Source organism: Falco rusticolus, chromosome 15 (genome assembly GCF_015220075.1).
Source record: "Falco rusticolus isolate bFalRus1 chromosome 15, bFalRus1.pri, whole genome shotgun sequence".
NCBI classification, from domain to species: Eukaryota; Metazoa; Chordata; class Aves; order Falconiformes; family Falconidae; genus Falco; species Falco rusticolus.
In genome coordinates this window covers 600,425-621,219 of record NC_051201.1, presented here as the reverse complement: position 1 = coordinate 621,219, position 20,795 = coordinate 600,425, and the positions used below count along the sequence as shown (strand labels likewise).

The following is a 20,795-nucleotide window of genomic DNA, read 5'->3' as shown; positions in this document are numbered from 1 at the left end:
TACAGTATTGAAGAAGGGGCAGTTATTTTAGTAAAAAAAGATACTGTGTTAATTTGCACAACACGTCTTTGATGAACCTGCCTTATGTTTTATCCTGGTTTCCATTTATTGCTGTCTCTTTAATTATTCTTCCCTTCACGATGCTTACAGCTTTGTCTGTTATGAGATAAAGCTAATAAATCCCTCAGCAGTGTCTCCCCAGCCCTTTTTTAATACAGGTACTGTATTTGCTGTTCTGTACCCAACATTGTTCATGCACTGATGGATGGTTTGGAATATCTGATGTTGAACCTGTCTCTTGGCTATTCCTAATTGTGAGCTAATTGCTTTTTTTATATATATTCAGGCATAATATTTTCAAGTTTTGCTTCCTCTTTAGTTAACGCCAGCTCTGTTACTGTACCCCTTCCTTCTTAGATGTAGATGTCCTGGCCTTGATGCTTTCCACTCCCCGCCTCCCCCATGTATCTTAGATGAAAATGGAGGTATTAGTCCTGGGGGTCTTGGTTAAGTTTTTTTGTGTACACACACACCATATGCTTGAACAGGAGAAGCCTGGATATGTAACTCAAGATGCATTTGTGAGCTTGGGGAAGTCTGAGCCTATAGGTGTCTTGCTCCAGTTCCTCAGGGTGGATTTAGATGAGACACGAGGAAGAAATTCTTCCCCGTGAGGGCGGCGAGGCGCTGGCCCAGGCTGCCTGGAGCAGCTGTGGGTGCCCCATCCCTGGCAGTGTCCCAGGCCAGGCTGGACGGGGCTGGGGGCAGCCTGGGCTATGGCAGGTGCCCCTGCCCCTGGCGGGGGGGGACTAGATGGTCTTTAAGGTCCCTTCTGACCCAAACCGTTCTGTGACTCTATGACAGCTGTAATTACTAGCTCAAATCATGGAACATTAAGAGAAAATAGGAAGGGGGATGGTATCTTTGCAGTTGAGGTGAATGGTTTCCCTGGGAGTGAGGGGCAGGGGAGGGGAAGGTGAGGTTTTCACAGGATTTTGGTAAGCAGAGCGAGCTCAGCTGTTCATGGTTAATAGCAGCAGGAGGTTGCCAGGCTCTGCTGTTTGTACGATATGTCGTCTTATGAGAGGAAATGATTTCGGTGTAATTTGGAAAATTTTGCACTGTTCATTGTGAAAGTAGCTGTAGCCCCAGTTGTGAAAAATGTTTGTCAAATGCAGGATATTTTTTTGCCACTGTAGATCCAATCGTTTTGTTGGGACGAGAGGAGGTAAGGCGTATCACCTGCTGTGGGAAGGCGGACAGGAGAGTGTTGGTGCAGGACTGCTTTTCCTTTGTTTAAATCCTGGCTTGGGACCGTGCAGGGAAGGTCTGGATGAGCAGAGAGAGGTGACGGTCGGGGCTGGGGAGAGACTCTAGTGCAGATGCTGGGAAGAGTGGGGCCCAGTTGGTGTCGGATCTTCCCTGCTAACAGTGTTTCTGCATGTGCTGGTGGTTCCTTGCAGCACCTTTCTCTCGGGTCGGGTGCGTGGAAACGGAGGGGGGACATTCTGATGGTCCTTCTCCCTCTGGCCAGAACTTGTTATCTGCAAAACCAGTGCCTGACTGGTGCCAGTCCTTGCTGCGCAGCTCCCAGCGGTCTGGGCAAATGCTGGCAAGTCCTGGTTTGCTGGTGCCTTTGAGTGCCTCGAGATGCCCAAGGCGGAGAGGAGAGTCTGGAGAGCGGTGGCTTCTGGTGGGTGGGGTGGGCTTGTTCTTGTTGGTGTCAACGAGCACTGGGAAGCTGGGGGCTCAGTGCTGGCTCTGCCAGAGGGCAGGTAGAAAAGGCCAAGTGCAGGGCAGCGTCAGTGCCTCAGAGGGCTGCGTTTGGCAGCTGAAGGCTGTCAAAAGAGGGTTTCCATTTTTTCCAGGCCTGGCACAGTCTGATATGAAAAGAAATGTGCCCTGCGAGCAGCTGTGGCTCGTGTGGGCAGGTTCAGGCTCTCTGGAAAGGGGGGTCTGCATGGCAGCAGGGTGAGTCTCCACTTGCGCGTTCATAGAATCACAGAGTGGCTTGGGTTGGAAAGGGCCTTTAAAGGTGATCCAGTCCAACCCTCCTGCAGTGAGCAGGGATGTCTTCAGTTAGATTCAAATGCCATGGAGCTGAGTGACCTGAATTCAAGTATAGGTAGGTATTTCATCTGCAATTTAGGTATTTATTTCTTTGCACACTTTGCTAAGGTGTCAGCTAACGGTAACTACTTGTTCTTATCTGGCAGAAGGTTGCTCGTGTTACTCTGAGGTGTATGCTAGGAAAGGACTTAAAAGTTTTCAGGCTTTGTCTATGCTTACATTTCATTACTTTTGGATTTTCTGGAGTCTGGGAACTCATGAGCCCAAGGAGTGCCGATGGGTGGGCAGTTCAAGTGTAGTTCCTCATACCCTTTGGTAGAAGCTTTTCAGCCCATCCTAAGGCCCTGTTCTCTCCCAGCAAGCTACAACATGGACCAGACATTCTTCTGATCCCACAATAAATCCCATACTGGGGTCTGATGGGATCTGAGCGTGGGAGCTTCTCTGCCTCTTGGGATAAGCGGCTGAAGATCCAGCACCTGTGATATGTGCATTAACTTTAATGCCTCCCTTGCTAAATACCAGGTTTTCGTTATTAATAGTTGCCTGATTGTGTGGGATATCTTTCCTCCCTTTGCAGTCAAACTTCCAGATGAAATACACGTTGCACTGTGGGCCTTGCCGCAAGGCCAGTGCATGTGGAAGGCAGGTTTTTTTGGCTTGATTCTGAGGTTGTTTTCAGTTGTCTGAGCTGTAGCTCCCTGTAGCTGAGTGCTGCTCTTTTGGGATGGCTCCTTCATACCTCTCAGTCTTCTGAACAGCAGAAGGTCTGTCCCTGGAGTGAACAGAGCCACACACATTCCTTAATTTAGTGGGAGGCATGTTTTGGGGCTTAGGTAAGTTGCTGGTTTTGAAGGAGGCATGAATCATGTTGGCTAGTGGGGAACCTGATGAATAAGCCTGCTGTGTGGTTACAGGGCTGAGGGTGTCTGTCCCGGAGCGGTGCCACTGTGCTCCTGGTTTCCACTCAGTCTCCCTGAAGAAAGGTTGGGTCACCCTGGACAGGGGCTGTTTCTGGTTTGGAAAGGCTCGTACTCAGCTGATATGGCTGGGAAAGTAGTTGAACCTTCAGTCATTGGGGGTTACTTACTAGCCAAGGGTTGTGGACCTGCTAGAGTCCTGCACATGGGCTGGATACAGCCCTAAAAAGCCAGAAGTGCGTGATGTAAACCTGCATCAGGTGCCCAGCTGGCAAAGGGGCAGCCTGTGTCCCCCGGTGCCGGGGCTGCCGCAGGGGAGGGCAGAGCACTGCTCCCTCCTGGCCCCCTCCGGCACCATTTCGGGAAGCTTTGCCTCAGAGCTTTGGGAAGCATGGCTGCGTGCATCCCAGTGCAGGGAGCTGTAGTCCTGTCCCCAGCTGTGGGCTCAGTTTTAGACTGGGGGGGCGTGGGCAGAGCGCTGGGACACTGCACTGTCCCACCACCCTCCTCCCGCTTCACAGCGCTTGTGGGTCAGCGGGGTGGGAGCCGTGTGCGAGGCAGGGACGGGGACAGAGGGCTGTGCTGCTGCGCCCTGGGCTTAACAGTAAGCATGAGATTTGTCTTTTCTCCATCCTTTAATCTGAATGAGACTTTAAACAAGAAGTAAATTAGTAAAATGAATTATGGAAACTGAAATGAAATAGATTATAATAATTGAAAGATTTGAAAGAACACAAATCGTCCTAAAGCAGATGTGCTTCTCTATAGGGATCTCCCAAACAGGCGGCCGGTGGTGGGTGGAAGGCAGCAAGAGGTCAGGACCAGAAATATCTTTACCCCAAGGGTTTCGGGCATGTTCAGCACCTGCTGTGTGCGCAGGCCAGCGCGTGAGTACCTGCGGTGTGTGGTGGGAAGCTCCTCTGCACAGCTGGCAGTGGTGGGTTTGCTCTGACATTTTTTCCTGCTCTTGCTTTTAGCTTTGTTTTCACTTTTTATTGCTAATTTTCTAAAATTTTTTTGCATTTGTGGACGTGACCTCTAGTGCACAGGGTCACTGGATACTTTGTCCCACTGTGTGTTCTGGTGCCTTTGGCCTTGCATGTTCCTGAGGTTCAGCAGCTTCCTTGCATCTGGACCTCCTTGATCTTTTAAAGCTGGCTGCTGTTGCTGGTGTTCCTGGCAGTGCACGCATGCCAGCTTCTGATTTGCACTACATCTCATTTCTGCAAGAAGCTCACAACACCAGCAGTGCTTGATATGTAGTCTGAGCTGTGGCTGTGATGGGTCATTCTGGCAACTGCAGCTTATGATTAAAAAGAAAATCAGTCACTGTCATCTTGGACCCCAGCACCAGTGATTTGACAGTCTACAATGCATCAGCTTCTTCCTTGTCAGAGGATCTTAGACTCAGGACTGCCCCAAGGGTTGTCCTCTGACTCAGGCTGCTACCAGAAAGCTTATCTTATTTCATGACTAGCACAGCCAGCCACGCAGTTTCCTTGCCTGAAGAGGCTGCAGTGAGACCCAGGGAACCCTTAAATTCCAATTTTTGGTCAGATCTTCAGGTCCTCAGTGTGTAGCTTCAGAAGAACAGAGGGTAGGAACTCTGGTTTCTGCTGCTGTGTGATCACACCCAGGAAATTCCCTTACGTCATTGGTCCTCTGGGGAATTTGGAGCCGTTACGCTGGCTTTCGGGCAGGGCTAGGGCTGGCCCGCCACAGTCTTCCATCATGCGATTCAAGCGCAGGAGAGTGGTCGCAGCCAAGTTCATCTCCCCCTTCAGAAAAAGGAACTGGTTTTCAGCTTTGCTTTCAGAGCATTGAACTTGGCATCTCTTGTGAGCACGGCGAGGAGCAGCTGTTCCATGGTTGCCGGAGGTCTGCTGATGCGCCGCGAGCAGCAGTGAGCTCCTGGGACCTCCTGTAGAACCGAGGGCACGTGCCCATGCGTGGGGTGGGCCAGGGGGCGCAGGGCATGCTGCGTTACCCAAATAACTGGCTGGTCAGAGATCACAGAGGTCCAGGGCGTGCGTGTATCTTGCGGATAACATCTGCCTCTGCGAAATACTGATAAGCTGATTTGTTTTCTGGAACTCTACTCCTTGGAAAAAGTGTAGTCATGCAGGGTTAGTTTTCATCTTCCTTCTCATTCCCACTTTCTGTGGTGTGTTAAAATTGGGTTTTAATTGTATAGCTTGTTCCCAGCTGTATCTTTTAATGCCAGCATTTGCTGTTACTACCAGAGATATTTTAAATAGGGTGGAGAGTCATCCGTAGGATCATCTGCAGTAATGTGTAGCCCATATCAGGAAATGATGTTAAAACAGAGTTAAGGAAATGTTATTTGTAACACGTCTTTAACTTATCAAACCTCTTTAAGAGTTAGAGGCAAGGAGAAGATTTGGTTGAGGTCTGAAGAGATGGCACATTGATGTGTGTGTAGGTGCAGATTACAGAGAGCCCGGGAAAGGGTCTTGCATCATCTGTGGCAAGAGACAAGCTGCGTAGTCTACCAAACGCTACTGTCATGGGTTGGACAGGTTTCAAAGTGTTGACGGCTGGTTTTATGTCCCCTTGGAGCTGGGAGATCAAATGCAGGCTGGCCAGGCGCCAGCTGCCTCCTGCTACGGTTTGGCTCGTGGTATCGCTGAGAAGTTAGAGCTGAATCGAACTGAGCGTAAGGGGAAGGACATGTAGGATGAGCCTGCCGGTCAGGAAGTCCCCCACATCTGTGTGTCGGGGGGTGGTACCAGCATGTAAGCAGGGGGCATACCGGGTTTGACCTTCCCAGAGGTATGGTTCCCAAGCAGCCAGCGTATCGCTGTTACCAAAGCACATGTGCAAGAGGGGAGAAAAGCTCAGATGAGAGAGAAAAATTGCCAAGCGTTTTTGGTGCTGGCCATTTGGGTTCAAGTTCAGCTTTTCTTCGCATCCGCAATGGACTTCTTCACATCCGCAAGCTGCTGGCCTCTCCTTGCTCCACCTCTCCAGCGTGAAGCAGAGCTGCTGTGTCAGGAGGGCATTCAGTGATGTGAGAGACTTCAGAGCTGACCCGGGCTCACCTGCAGCTCCCGCTCCCGGGCCAGAGCCGGTGACTCGGTTTGCACGGGCACGGCATGGGCACAGTGGCAGCTTGTGGAGGGGGAGAAGTATGCTGGATGTTGCGTGCACACTGTTCCAGCGCTCTCGTTCAGTCTTTAACTAATGCATGGAGTAATGTAAAAAAGGATATTAAAATGCACCTCTGTTGGTTTTGTTGGGTTTTTTTGATTTTTATTTTTAGTGGGAAAGCTATCTGTAAATTCCTCAGCGTTTTAACAGGAATAGATCTGTAATAACCCGTGGCTTGAAAATAATGTATTTCCTATTTTTATTGATAAACAGAGTGTAAAGGCTTGTGATAAAGTGTGCAAACTGCTACTCAGCCTCCCTTCCAGACTGATCCTCTTGGATAGAGCTGACGCACAACTGCGGTCATTCATCCAGCCTGGCCGCCTGTGCATGAAAGGCTGATACAATCATTCCTTTAGGCCTTGCTTCCTGAAGGTATCTCCTTATCCTCGTTTACCCAGGTAGTTAAAACCTTGCCTGCAAGCAAGTGGCAGGATACCTGCTGCTTCTCCCTGCCTGGTGTAGGGAAGGGATGTGCGGGTGAGGAAGAGAGTTTGTAAATTAGAGACTTGTTTTGGAAGCGGCTTTGTTCTTTGTCTGACTTGAGCTGGTACCTCTGCCTGGCGTCTAGGGAAGGGGGAGAGCAGGAGAAAGGAAGGAGCCACAGAAGGACATAGTTCAAAGGGAACAGCTTGGGTGATGAGATGAAGCTTCCCAGGTGAGGTTTCTTGGCAGCCTTTCGACCCGCTCGGCTGTGAGATCAGGGAATATTGCTAAATGTTCTCAGGCTTCCATGGGTCTCTGAAAGGTCTCGCTGAAGCATGGTCCTCGTGGTGGTTGAGTTAGGAGGGATGCTTTGGCTTTGAATCTAGTGCTGTGACAGTTCTGCTCTGCTTAGAGGCAGACAGGAAAAGAGGTGACGGACAAAAGCTTTTCCATGGTCCAGAGGGCTCCGGAGGGGCGGCCGCAGGACGTCAGCGCGGGCCCCGGGTGTTTCTGGGATGAGTGCGTTTTGAGGTGGTTCAGGGGTATTTCTGTGTTGGGCAGAGCCCGCCGGACTGCTGCTGGAGCGACGGCAGTGCATTCCCTTGGCAGGTTGGATCCCACCGGCGCGATGGGCAGGCTCAGCACAGCGCCGGCCGGCGTCAGCCCCTGCAGCCCTGGGTGGCCGTGGGGTGTTGTGGGGCTCCGAGAGGAGTGTCGTAATGAAGAACAAAACCTTCCTGTGGTTTAAACTCTGCTTTCCCCCTTCTTTTCATGTTGCCTCTTCTACAAACCTTTGAAGAAGGCTGCTTTAATTAAGCCTTTCCCAATTGGGGTTTTACTTTTGAAAGAAAAATTGCTTTGCATTTGGGATTTGGATTTTGAAAGAAAAATAAGGAACAACTTTATCATTTAACATCTCTTCTGGCTTTTTTTAAAGTCACTTGCTGTTTACCATATTGAATTTTCTCTTAAACTTCTCCTTGTGATGTCTTGTATATTGCCGCCTTTTTCCTCTCTACAGAAAAATCATATTGCTTCTTTCTGTATTGTTATTACTAACCCAGGATTTTCTACACAATGAGCAATCGGGCTTCCTAAGTAGTGGGATCTACTGCTCTTGTCTCTATGGTAAAATTAAACCAGTTATTTTGTGGTGATTTTTCTTCTTGAAGCTCTTCTGCCCTCTGTACTGGAATTGTTCTTCTCTTTGCTTTCTACACTTCAAAAATAAATGCTGATTTCTGGAGAAAGTTGTGTTTCTTTCCTGTGGCTCCTAGGAGGGTGCCTGAGCAGGGAGGTATTCCTGGGTAATTACTGCAGAGCAGCATGCTCCATAGAAGCTCTTCTGCTGGATGATCACCTTTAGACCCTCCTTGAAATGGCCCAGGTCTCTCGTGCTTGTTTCATGCTTTCAAACTCCTGCAGTCGCCCAGAGCCACAGCAGTGGGCAGCGGGAGGTGGGTAGGGCAGCCTTGAATGTGACCCCAGGTACCTCGGCAAAGGGGTCCATCGGGGGCTAGCTCTGGTCCTGAGCCTGCCAGCAGTGTGCCTCCATCTTCTAGGTGGGAGGAAGAAGCGTCTTCTTCCTCTCTCCCCTGTTTTGTTGCTGCCTCTCGGGTGGTGCTGGATGCCCTCAGCCGTGGAGCAGGGTCTCCTCCATGCTGCAGCTCCCTTCTCTTACAGATGCTGCAAGAGAAAACACAGTCTCCTCTAGCCCTCAGGTGTAGGCAGTTCAAGGGATAATTTAGGCTTTTTTGTGTAATTGCTGGTGGTACATGTGTCTGGCGTGGAGCAGGTGTGTCAGAATGCCCACGGATGATCCATGGGATTTCAAGGTTGAGGAAATAAATGTGTAAATTCTGGTAAAAAAGACTAATTCTGCTCTCAGCGTGGGCGGGATGTGGTTAAAGTTGGACCGATGTGCCCTCGTTTTTCATGAGGAGACTGTTGGAGAGTAAATGCATCTTCATTGACTTGTGATAATGAAGTTACAAGTCTTGAAAAAGCTGCAGATTGTTCCAGACTATTTTATGACTGAGAGATTTTTAATTTTTTCCATTTAGTAAAGGTGACCTGTCTGACTTCTGCCACCTTCAGAAGTGTTGGCCATGGTCGTGGTACATACATAGTGATCTTGTATTCTCCCTGTAGCACACTGGCATGGCCAGCAGTTGAGTATGGTTTAGGCAAGAGTTTCGCATGTCTTTTTTATTTTGAACTTTGACAAAGGGAAAGAAATAAGCTACCTTTAGAAGTGGAAACTGGATTTCAGGCCTCCTGTTCAGATTGCTTATGATGTAGAAGTGGGGGATTTCTCATGTTGTGTCCTCTTCCAGCTCCCTCCTTTTCTGTGCATACATTAGTTCAGTTGTTGAACAAGGTTTTTTTTCTTTTCCACCTAAACGTTTTACTTATTTGTGGTTTTGCTTATTTTTCTTTGAGAAAATGCTTGAAGAGTGAGAAATTATTTGTACTTCGACGCTTCATTTCTATTTCAGTTACTCAGTTGACTTTCTCATGAACCTGAAGGGGTTTTGCATGCTGTGTTGCATAGGTTCGTTTATGTGCCTGCTTGCCATGCTGGGAGAGGTCGCGCCTTGGTGGAAGCTGCACTGGTCCGGGTCCTTCTGAGATCCCACGGCGTCACTTTGCATTGCTGGGGCTGGTTAAACAAGGGAGCACAGGTAATCCAGTTGCCCTTCTACCACACGTGTAGGGTAGCTTTCCTGTGAGACTCTGAAGTTCACTTTCTGCAGACAGGCTCGGTGCACATCTGTGTGCTTGTTTTCCTTTTTGCTTTCTTCAGTTTTTCTTTCCCGCTGTCCCAGCTGAGGTGAGACTGCTGGGGGTATGCGTGTTCCCCAGATGCATTTTAGAAAGCTGCTGAGCAGTTCAGCCGTGCAATGCTCATCTTACCGAGATTTTTCCTTTGCTCTAGAAGCAGTGGTTTAAGTGCTTTCAGTGGCAGAAGTCTGAGATCACAGAGACGTTCATTGTATTGGACAATTAACCTGTAGATTACTGCCAGGATTTAGCTCAAAAGGCAAGCCAGGCATTTCATGTCACCTTGGGCGAGCACCTATGCTCGCTCCCATTGCCACTGCGGCAGTCCTGACCCTGGTGGCATGTCCTGGTGTGCAGGGACCACGTCATTTTGTCCGAGGGGAGAACATACAGCCGGACAGATCGCAACCCCCCCCAAACAGCATAAACCCCTGCAGTTGTGAGGCTTTTCTGTAAGTTGTCTGGCAGGGAAAGCGTTGCCTTTTTGGAGGGGAGATGTGGAGGAGGCTGCATGCAGACCTGGTGGCAGAAGATGGGTCTGTCTGATAGCTTAGCCCTGTTCTCACTGAGGGTCTTCTTGCCATTTGGCCTGGGCACAGAAGAGTTGGAAGAAATCTTGCCCGAGAGGCTTTTGTTGTTCCCTGTGCCCGAGGAGCCCGACTGAGCCCTCACCTGTTGGAGAGGAGCCCCATGTTTCTGGGGTTGGGAGCCAGCGCTGTCGCCCCTGGGGCTCTTGGAACATGTCCCAGCCGCGGTCTGTTCCAGTCTCCTCTTGCTCTGCCATGCACCTTCCCTTGCCTAGAGCTAAAACAAGGAGCCAAGAATTAATTGTTTTGTGTCCTTCCCCCCCTTGTTGCGTTGTGGTCTGATCGGTATCTGGACTCATTGGGCACTGGAAGCGTTCGCTTCCCCTTCTCCGGAGACAGATGTTGGAGAGCTGGGGAATGCTTGAACGTGGAGCAAGGGGGTGGGCTGAGCCAGGCAGGGACCCCTGTCCGTGCGCGGGCCCAGTACCCTGCATGGTGCTAGTGACTGGTGCCAGGCCTTACGGTGTGTCAGTCCTCTGCCCTCCGCCAGGTTGGGGCAGTGAAGATAGCAGCATGGGGTGTCCTTACTGGATCTCAACTGCTGGACAGAAAAAAAGCTGTTCTGAAGCGCAGAAGTGGCATGGCGTGGGGAGGGAAGGGCAGGGGCGTTGGGCATGGAGCTGGCGCTCGGAGTGGTGCGGGCGCAGGACCCAGCGCTGGCTCCCCTGGTTCGGCTCTGCAGGCTCCTGCTCGCCGGTGGTTCCCACCGGAGCCCAGGGGTCTTCTGGTGCTGGTGGTTCTGTCCATTACCAGGCTACAAACTGTAGATGACTTCCCATCTTTGTAGGTTAAGTAAATTTTCTGAGACAGGAGGTGTAAACAAAGGTTAAGTAAATAAATAGTTTATTTCACATCTACCAAGGAGTTTCACTGACCTGGAATTTAACTCAGTGCTTGGAAAGGGGCTGTGAGGGGAGAAAGTTGCTGTAGAGTGAGAGGAAGGTGGAAAATGCAAAGGAGAGCAAGGGAACCTCAGGTGACTTAAAGGATGACAAATTTGCGTGTAAATGGTATTAGTGTTGATTTAAGCCTTGTCATTCTGTGGACTTCAGGATTCTCAAAATTGTTCTGGAATACTCTTCTCAAATGCAAGTCTTGTATTCCATATACAAGTCCAAATTGTAATAAATGTGGAGTTGTTGAGCAGCTTCTGCTTGGGTGGCACTTAATGGGATATGGAGAAACTGACGGAAAGAGCAAAACGTGCCCCTTGGCTTCAGCAGGCAGAGCTGTTCTGTTGGTCACTTCATTAGTTCTTCGCCTCTTCCTTTCACCTGCGTTAGATTTTTGGACTTTTACAGGAGTTCACGTACATGATAAATTTTGGTCCTTTGGTAATCTGAGAGTGGGACTGGATTTGGGAAAGACGAGGGGGAAGCATCTTGGTCACCTTTCCTTGGGGGTTCTGTCCTCCTGGGGCGGGAGTGGGGTGCCTGCCGAGGGCGCAGGTTCCCGGAGGACTGCCCAAGTGTGGGGGGCTTTGGGAGCAGCGTGATGGTAGAATACCAGCCCCGACTGAACTACAGAGGGGGCCGATAGATGTGGTTTTGATCAGTGTTGACTGAAAAGTTTTGGAGCTTCGTGGCTTGTTTCTAATTAAAGCCTTGAATCTGTTGCTGTGCTGTGCACAGGTGCTGGGGAGGTGCGGGTGGCCCGTGGGACAGCCCCTTCCCACAGCATCCTTCTGGCATTTCACCTCCCTGTCTTTCTGCTTTCTTGAAAATGGCTAAAGCCGCCTCTTGCGGCTTTTTTGTGGATGTTTCTCATTGCTGGTTTTTCAGAGAAGCGCTTGATCAGGAGACCATGTTTCTAGTAATGATGCTTCATGTGGACATATTTTCTTATGCATTTAATAGGGCCCTGTCTTTTCAACTTGCACTTGACCTGAACTCTTGAGCAAATTAAGTTGTGTCAGGGGCCTTCCACAAGTGAGATGGGCATTAGAATCTTTGATTTTACTCAGGGCAATTATTGTGACCAGGTGAGGAAGAGGAGGCAGTTCAGCAAGCGATGCAGGGCAAAGGCATTAAGACTCCTTCATTAGTAATGCTGAAGTTCAGTATTTCAAGTTCCCGACTTCAGTAGCCTGCTCATGCAGTGGGAATCCCAGGGTCACCTGCAGGCTTTGAGCAGCACCTGAGGATACCCCTTCAAGGGAGTTCCATTTGACCGGGTGGCTTGCCTTTTCGCTGTGCTGGGAAACTCTTTTCTGAAGATGAGAAAAAAATTCCCTTGGTGCACCTTCTAATTGTTCGTTTAGGAGCAGAACTTTCCTTCAGCTGGGAGGGCTTAAGGCTGCTGTAAAGTACCAATTAAAAGTAGTAGTGATAATGAAAACAGATGGTTTTCAGGAAAAGTAAGTGGTATTGGGGCACCGATCTGCTGTCGCTGGCTTCTCTGCAGGAGTGCCAGCTAGCATCCTCAGAGCTGCATATCCAGGGGGGCTGGGGAAGGGGGCTGGATCCTGGGCTGGGCAGCTTGTTCTGCATTAACGAATGGGGTGGGGTGGGGGGGGTGGGGGGTGCGTCAGTCTTGGTCAAGTGTGGAGGTGCAGTGCAAAGCTCACATCGGCTGGATGGAGCCGCCGCTGCTGAGCAAGTGCACGGGGGGTGCGTGAAGGTGGAGCGGAGTCGGAGCACCGAGGCTGGGACTACCCTAAGCCTGGGACCTGGAGCAGTAAGCAAACCGCTGCTGACCACGGGATAGTCCAGCATTGCTGGAGCCTTCAGATGCTGTTACAGAACGAATGATAAATAACGCCGAAAGCAGTGAGGTGCAAGCATTGCTTGATCCACAGCAGAGTCATATGGTTACTTTACAGTCCTGTGTGTCCTGGTGGCTTCCAGTAGCTTCACTCTGTCACTGCTGCAGTCATCCTGGGGGAAAAAAATCCCATATTGTGGAGCTGTTTTATCCTATTTCTCAGCTGTAGTTCATTAGTGACCTGGAAGGTGCTGTGATTTAACTGATGAAGAGGGGGTTTTGTTGGTTTATTTTTTTCCCCTTTTTTAGTACAAGCAGAGCCTTTTGCATGTGTAGGTTACAATCCCCAGCAATCTTAGCTGATGAGTCTTTGTTGTCTAGGTCCACCGTGGTTAGCAACTGCCGTTACCGTTACGGCACTAATTACCATGCCTAGTTCTAAAGTGGTTTACATGGGGGAGCTGGGAGTTGCTCAGCTAAGGTTAGTCTCTGGCTTAAGAGGCTTTCTGCAGCGGGTTTCTGAGCACGGAGGTATTAACAACACAGAAGACAAAGACCACTTGAAATTTCGTCGACCCTTTTTGGTTGCTGTGTTAGGGGGTTTTTGTTTTGCATTTAAAAGATTGGTCTGTCTCTCCCATTGCCTGGGCTTGCTGACTGTAACTGGAGACCTTTCCAGGCCTTGGTGGGAAAGTGTGGGTGTCCAAAGGATGGGCTGGCTGCTTAGTAGTCATCTTCAGGACTGTTACTTGACTTTTGTGCTGTAAGAAAGGCTGTTTCTACTGCTAGAAAGTTGATATGTTCTGTGGAGCTTTCCATAGGTGACCAGAGGATTTACTGCCTCAACGTTTGGTACTTGTCCCTCCTTGACAACTTAAGCTATTTAGGTGCGCTGTCCCTTGTTGCAATGTCGCCCACTTTCTCCTGTTGTATGGAGGGTAGAACAAAATCGTTTAAGACCGAATCATCATTTTCTAGAACAGGAGGGAGTGAAAAATAAATCCCAGTAAGGCTTCAGAGAAGTGCCTCCATGCTGTGTCCTGGAGTGTGCTCAGCAGTGTTGGGTGGGCCTCCCAGGGAGGACCCCGCTGGGCTCTGCTGCGTGGGGCCGTGCCTTGCGATGTGCTGGCTGCTGTGCAATGCTGGCGCCGCGCTGGCTGCGCGGCTGAGAAGTGTGCGTAAAACACAGTGTCACGTACAGAATTGAGGGGCTTCAGTTGGTGCTGGTTGTTAGTGCTTCAGACGGAGAAGTCAGCTTTCAGAAGGCTTGCAGGTGTGCAGCTGGACTTGGCTGTAAATGATGGCAGATTTTCTAGCAACAACAAAGGGTCCCTTGTCTTGGAGGACCTGATGCGCTGGTGCTTGGTGCTCACGGCAGTTGACTTCTGCTCTTTCTGACCCTGGCGGGAGGGGAAAGTTGGAGGCTGGCCTTTTCAAAGGGTGGTAGGAAGGGAGGTCTCCTCCCTTGTCTAGATTTTAGTGAGAAAGGGTTGTTTTCATCTTGATTATATTCAGAATTACTGATGAGAGGCTGAAAGAGCAGCCCCAGCCCCCTGAGGCCTCTGAGATGAGTTTCATGAGGCTCTGCAGCCCATCACCGGTATTTGGGCAGACAGAGGACAAGTTTTTAGAAGTATGTGTCCAAATCTCCGGCCTCTAAAGCAGTGGCTGTGTGGTGTGATGTATTTGCTCATCGGAATGCCGGTTTCAATCACATTGTTGATTCCATCGTTAACCTTTTAACTGCTCTGCAAGCCAGCTGGAAAGGTAAAATGCCATCCTCGCCAGTCTCCTGTGATACAGATGTGCATGGCAAAGACCAGGCTAGAAAGAAGGGGTTGGTTCAGCAGCGAAAGGATGAAAGGCTTGAGAGGATGTGTAAGGTTTTGTCTTTCACCCTGAAGAACTTGGCTTGAGAATCTTTTGCTGACTATGTGTATGGAGGAAGCCTTTTAAAAGTGGGGAGGCGGCAGGGAATGGGGGGGTGAGGGAGGAGGCCCCAGGGAGTAGGGAGGTCATTCTGATGCTGATGAGACAAGGCATTAAGAGGAGGAGGAAGGGCCAGAGCATTAGTCAGAAGCACCATCTGTAGTCTAGACCAGGTTGAGGCCAGCCCGCAGTAAGACTGCTCTGACTGCTGTAAAGTTTATTTTGCAAACATTGACTGTGATCCCTTAGAGAAAGCAACCCAGACTGCATGAAAGCAGCCAGCCAGAACTGTGGAGTTTGCACTGAGTACTGCCTGCAGTCCATAGCATATGGTCCTTTGGGTTAATACTGAGATGAAGCTGTCAGAGCCCTGTCCATACTGGGAGATAATGGGAGCCATACTCCATAATTACGGCCCGTAAAGCTGCTGACAGAACCCTGGAGCTTCAGCCCTTGTTAAACTCACTTTCAGCTGTCATTTGGCAGTGGTGGCAACGTGGAGCCCGGTTATGTTATAGCTTCCGTTCCTGCTCCTGCTGATGGAGCAGTAATAGGTGCTTTTGCCAGAGTAGACAGAATCTGGCAGTTTGTGTTTTGCTTATCTTCTGAAGGCCAGTTCATGCCTGTTACTGTGTTTAATTCAAGGGAAACCCTTTGGTATTTGAAGCGACTTGAGAATCAAAATTCTGTCTTGCTTTACGCTGGCAGATCAGTTGCTCATCTTGCAGGCACCCGGTGGCAGGATGACAAGCTGCTGCGTGTCACTTGCTTTTGAGGTACGGGCTGTGTGCATGCATACCCAGTGCTGTGCAGAGGTGGGTCTCCCAAACCAAGTATATCTGGAGTTCAGCCTTCTCAAAAGGAGTTCTTAACGCATTGCATGATAATTTAGGCCATGCAGGGGAAAACTCTGTTAAACCTTCTTAAAATTATGTAGAAAACTATAGAAAGCCTGGAGTAGAGAAGAAAGCAATTGAAAAACTGAAGAAAATGTTTTGGAGTGGGAAGTTGAGTTCTGATTTTCAGCTGATCAGAAGGAGGACCCAGATCTGAAGTTACAAGTTTTGGACCCAGATCTGAAGTTACAAGTTTTGGTATTTGAGCTCTTGCTTCCCTGGAAGGGGGTGCTCCAGCCAAGGGGGGGGGGGGGGCGGCTTTTCTAAGAGTGTGACCACAGTGTGGGGTGTATGCGTGTTACATAGTAGAGGGTCTGTGTCTAGTAATGTGACCTCTGTCCAAGCAGTAGCTTGGAGGTGGAGGTGGCTCGGGGTTGCAGCTTTGGCAGAGTAGAGTGTGGAGGACTTGCTGAGGTTCAGAAGGGCTTCAGACAGAAGGTTATGCTCTGGCAATTCTTATTTTTGTAAAAAGCTCAAGACAGCACTAGGCGCATCCTGCAGTCACCCTACAATTATCATAATAAACAGTTTTATCATCTGCTTGGCAATCAATAATGTGGCTTATGCTGCTTTAGTATCTCACTGGTATTGATTACCTTAACAACTGTGCTGCGGTCAGCTTCTGTTAACCCGTGCTCTACTGGTGGGGCTTGTCTGTCCTGCTGCAGGAGGCAAAGGACTCTGCTTTCAACCTAGGCATGCGCAGAAATTAACACCAGGGCAGGTCAAAGCCAGATTTTAATCAGAGAGGCTTGATGGTAGGATTTTGATCCAGGAACGTGGAAGTGAGTGCGTATTCTGTGTACATGGTATCTTAAAACAGAAGGTTTGAGATGTGATTCTCTGTTTGGGCTCAAATGAATTTGGGCTTGTGTATTGTGCAGTGCTTTGTCAGAAGGGGTTTCCCCCGAGCAGTGCGTGCCCCGAGACCCCTGCCCGCGCAGAAGGAAGGCCGTTCCCTCTGCAGTGAAGTTGTAATGCTTTGCCAGGGACCTGGGCTCCGGATGGGACTGGAAGGGGAGCACGCCCTGGACATCCCCTCGGCTGCTTCTGGCTCTGCTGTGACTACCCGAGAACCGGCTGACGCACTGGCGTGCTGGCGCATCTCACACCCACCTGGCCTCTGCCTGGCCTGTGAGAGCAGCAGCTGCGGCTGTGGCATCAGGTACCTGCTGTGCAACCCCACCAGCCCCGCAGCAGCCTGCCAGGCTGAGATGGGGGAGCTGAACGCTGCTGCGGGTACCAAAGACTTTGTCTCAGCTAATTGAACCCTTGGGGGTGTTTGACAGCATTGCCTCCGCTTCCGGCAGAGCAGTCGGCGATTCAGAATATCAGGTTAGTGGCTTACTCCATTTTGGGAGGAAGAAAGATGACCATGTCAGCATCCAGGTGGGACCTCATGGAAGGACGGGACTTTCTGGGATTTGGGTGTACCTAGACAGTTGGGTCTCAGGGCCCAGTATTTCTCCTAATGGAATTTCCCATCATTTACTGCCCTGCTGATTTCTGATCAATGAAAATAAAATTGCATTGCCTCCTGAGAGGCTCCATGTATGGCTACAGCCTCCAGCTGTGTCAGTTCCGGTAAGATAATCTCATCAAGCGTGCAAGAGGGTAATAGGAAATAAAAATAAAACCCACAATTAGCAAGAGGCCAAGCAGCAGAGTAACACTTTCAGTCCTGGAGGTCTGGAGAAGTGTGTGTAGTGGCTTCCTTCCCCGTCTCCAAAGGTGCCTGCATCCCTCGCAGGTGTGCTGTGGCACGGTCCTCGCCGAGTTCTGGAGTCTTAGCATTCCGCCGGGTATATGCTTTGAAACACGTATTTATCCTATCTGTGTCAGCTCTCCCTTGTGAGATGGTTAAACTTTCACAAGAGACGTGTTTGTTCTGAAGTGTTTCAGGGACGTAGCAGCTGATAGAATGGCTGCATACTGTGGAGTAGGGAGAGCGTGAACTTGAGACTTTGAGCCGTCTAGCGGCGTGTAGTTATTGACTCCTGTTGGTTGCTCCAATCAGGAGGGTTTATTTTGACCAGATAAAGAAAGAAAATGCTTAGGTTATATCTGAAGTCTAGAGCAGAGCACTGTTTCGGTAGCAGATGAGTGTGCGGATGCTCTGTTTACAGGAGCATGGAACTGCTTGGATCTGCTAGAAGTTTGCTAAAAAGGCACTCCAAACAGGAACGTGTCCCAGTCTTGCTGGCAGGTTTCTTTACCTGTTTTAGTGCTCTGGGTTTTTTAGGTTATCCTCCAGCGATACAGCTGTGACTGGTAAAATTTGCTCCTTACCAAAACACGGAATGACTGATCTGAGCACACATCCTGGTGACCTTTGTAATGGAGATTTGCAATGCTGGTGTAATTCAGAACTAATGTATCTGAGAGCCACGGTGTTTGTCTTAAGTAGCAAGCGGAATGGTTACTGAATGACCTAATGCTGCTGAGCCTGCTCTCCTTGCCCAAAGCATTGGCCTTCCCAAAGGGTGGGAAAGAGTGACTGAGCCCGGGACCAGCAGCGTGTCTGTTTCCTAACAAGGACTGGATCAGAGCCCTGGCAGAGGAGATTCACATGACTTATGAATCTAACTCTTACCCTCTGCCTGGCCCTTGACACTAGTCTGGAACACACATGTTGTTTGGGTAAATCAGTGGAAGGAGGGAGTGTTGGCAGGACTTCTTCCCTAGGCGTGTGAGCCTGCGTGCGAAGAGCACTGTGCGGAGAGCAGGGTCTAGCAGCGCAGCGTTAGCTTCTCGGGCTGGGCCGTCCCGGGCTGGCGGTGTCCGCTCCTGAAGTCGTGTTGCAGGGCTGGTTGAGGCTTGGCAGTGGTGGTTTGTAAGAGTTGTCTCTGGGAGCAGCAGTGCAAATGCCTCAAGTGTTTCCGACTGGGTGGGGTTGCTCAGCGCGTTAGGTAACTGGAAGATGGGAGGTGGATGAACTGTCAGCAGAGCTACAAAAGCCAGCTGGAATCCTTCGCTTCCAGGAGTTGCTGGTGTGGTTTGTGTCCTGTGGTCTTGCTATAAATACACTTTCTTCTTGGATTCAGGAACAGCGCTCTGACCATTTAAATACCATCTTGGATTTGTTTATATGCATCTTTAGGGTGTTGGAAACTCAGAACAATTCTTCTCTCTTACCAAGCATCTCTGTTGGGTGGGTGTAAGTGTTGCCTAGTGCAAGGTCTGAGGGATGTAAGTGTCCTTTGTAGTGGGGACCAGGTGGCCCAAACGGAGCTGTGGCAGCTCCTACTGGTGCAAGCTACTGGACAGGCTGCTAGGGTAAAAATGAAGGAGGGGGAAAGGGCAAGCTTCAGACTGTGGCAAAAGGGGTGACCAGTAAGGCTCTCTTCCTGAGGCATGAAAGCATGGTGGGACTTGGGGGGCTGTGGAGTCCATGTGATGGATCGAGGCAGTTTGTCCTCGATAGCTCTTTGGTTAGTTTTGGAGTTAGGTCAACAGCAGTGCACTGAAAATGCAAACCAGATGCAAATGTAGTTATTTATGCAGGAGCATAGGCTGGAAACAGCATTTGACAAGAAACGTTGGGGTTTTAGAGCAAAGGGGTGAGTTGCACAACTGCAGAATCATGGAATGTGTGGTGTTTTGAAACAAACCAATGTGGAAAAAAAATCTGAAACTTCCGTGGTGTCCTACACAAGAGGAGAGGTTTGTGCAGGACCTGAAAACAAGCTCTTTGTCCTGGGAGTGTACAAATGCCGTGCCACTTACGAACTATGCAAGTGTTTTACTCTCGTTTTGTGCAGAAATGCAACTGAAGCTAGTTTACCTCTGCCACAAAATACTTTTGGTGCAAAGAGCCTCTCTGGAGGAATTTATGCTCTTTTCCCCAGCTGCTCACTTGAAACCCTCTGGCACTCCTGGATTACTCTGCTCTCAATGGCAGTGGGTTGATGATTATAGAAATACTTTTGTGTGTAGTACAGTAGCTGGCTCAAAGGGATCAGAAAACTTGGAATAATAGTTCATAACAAAATGTTTTCTGAAAAGCTGCCTGAATCTTGTATTATTTTCATTGTCTCAATTTTAGCCGGTGTGAAGGACAGAGGAAAAAATGTGGATAATGTAGAAGGTTCACCTTTTCAAGGAGACCCTTTCTCTTAGTTTCATGCCAAGTGCTTGAGCCCTACAGCTTTCAGTCCTGTTTTGTTCAGAGTTTCCTTTGCTTCCTGCTGCTTGAAAAGCTGTTTATGCTAATGATCCTGTGAAGATCTGAGGAACTGGCTGTGCCTATGCATGTGAGCCTGTGTGTAAGAGAGCGCTTGCATTTTCTGTCCCGTTAACGAGCGTGCGCAGTGCAGCACTTGTTTGTGTTGTCAGCACGCCAGTTCTGGAGCACCGTCGGCTGCCAAAGGCAAGCCCTCCATGTGGTTGTCTTCCTGCTGAGAGTAGACTGTCCTGTCCTTTTGAGGTGCCTGATGGATCTTTCCTTTCTGTAGACCACTGTGTGTTACCTCATCCTCTTCTGGGACCTTGTGCCCTTCAAGACCCATTGCCTAGAATCGCTCAGAAGGGAGAACGTGCAGTGTTTACAGGGGCTTCCACAGAGGCAAGTGAATTCACTGAGAGGGTTGTCCAGCACTGGAACCGGCTGCCTGGGGAGGTGATGGAGTCACCATCCCTGGAGGTGTTTAAAAGACCTGTAGACGTGGCACTTAGGCACGTGGTTTAGTGGTGGACTTGGGTAGTGTTAGGTTAGCAGTTGGACTCAGTGATCTTAAGGGTCTTTTCCAACCTAAATGATTCTGTGATTCTGTGGATTCTTGGTTGTGCCGGGATAGCAAACGGGTTTGCAAGGACTTGCAGCCTCAGTACTCTTGTGGACAGGTGTTGGAACCCATGGATTACTGTTGGTTGGAGCCTTCTTCCACCAGCAGGCAGGTCTGGCTTGCTAATTCCACTCCTGGTGCAGTGGCATTGGATGTGACTGTGTGTCCAGCTGGAAACAGCAGTCTGGCACTGAGAAGTGCCTGCAGAGAAGCTCTAGGAGAAGTCAGCACTGAGCTTGGGCTTTTGGTTGGTAAAACCTAATCGCAGAAGAGGAAGAAGACTAGGTGCAGAGCTTGTTCAGGATTTGGCAAGACTGATACCTCATTATGAATATTCAGCAAACTGCATTTGTTGATGAGGCAGCTCCAGTGTGATCAGGTGTGTGCCAAAACACAGCTTGGTCTTGCTTGGAAAGGTGCAAGATGTGACTTGCTATGTGAAAGAGGAAAATTAGTTTATAACTTCTTCTTTAAAATGTTGAACTTGGCAAATAAATATCTGTATTTTCAGGGTTTTTCTTGTTA

General features: G+C 49.5%; 1 long non-coding RNA gene across 1 annotated transcript; it reads left to right on the top strand.

Moving 5' to 3' along the window:
- The first annotated feature begins 658 nt into the window (after positions 1 to 658).
- LOC119158054 lies at positions 659 to 20,679 on the top strand. The gene is made up of 3 exons (XR_005107743.1): positions 659 to 670; positions 7,835 to 7,837; positions 20,069 to 20,679. It is a non-coding gene; the product is annotated as an uncharacterized LOC119158054 (long non-coding RNA).
- Positions 20,680 to 20,795: the final 116 nt, after the last annotated feature.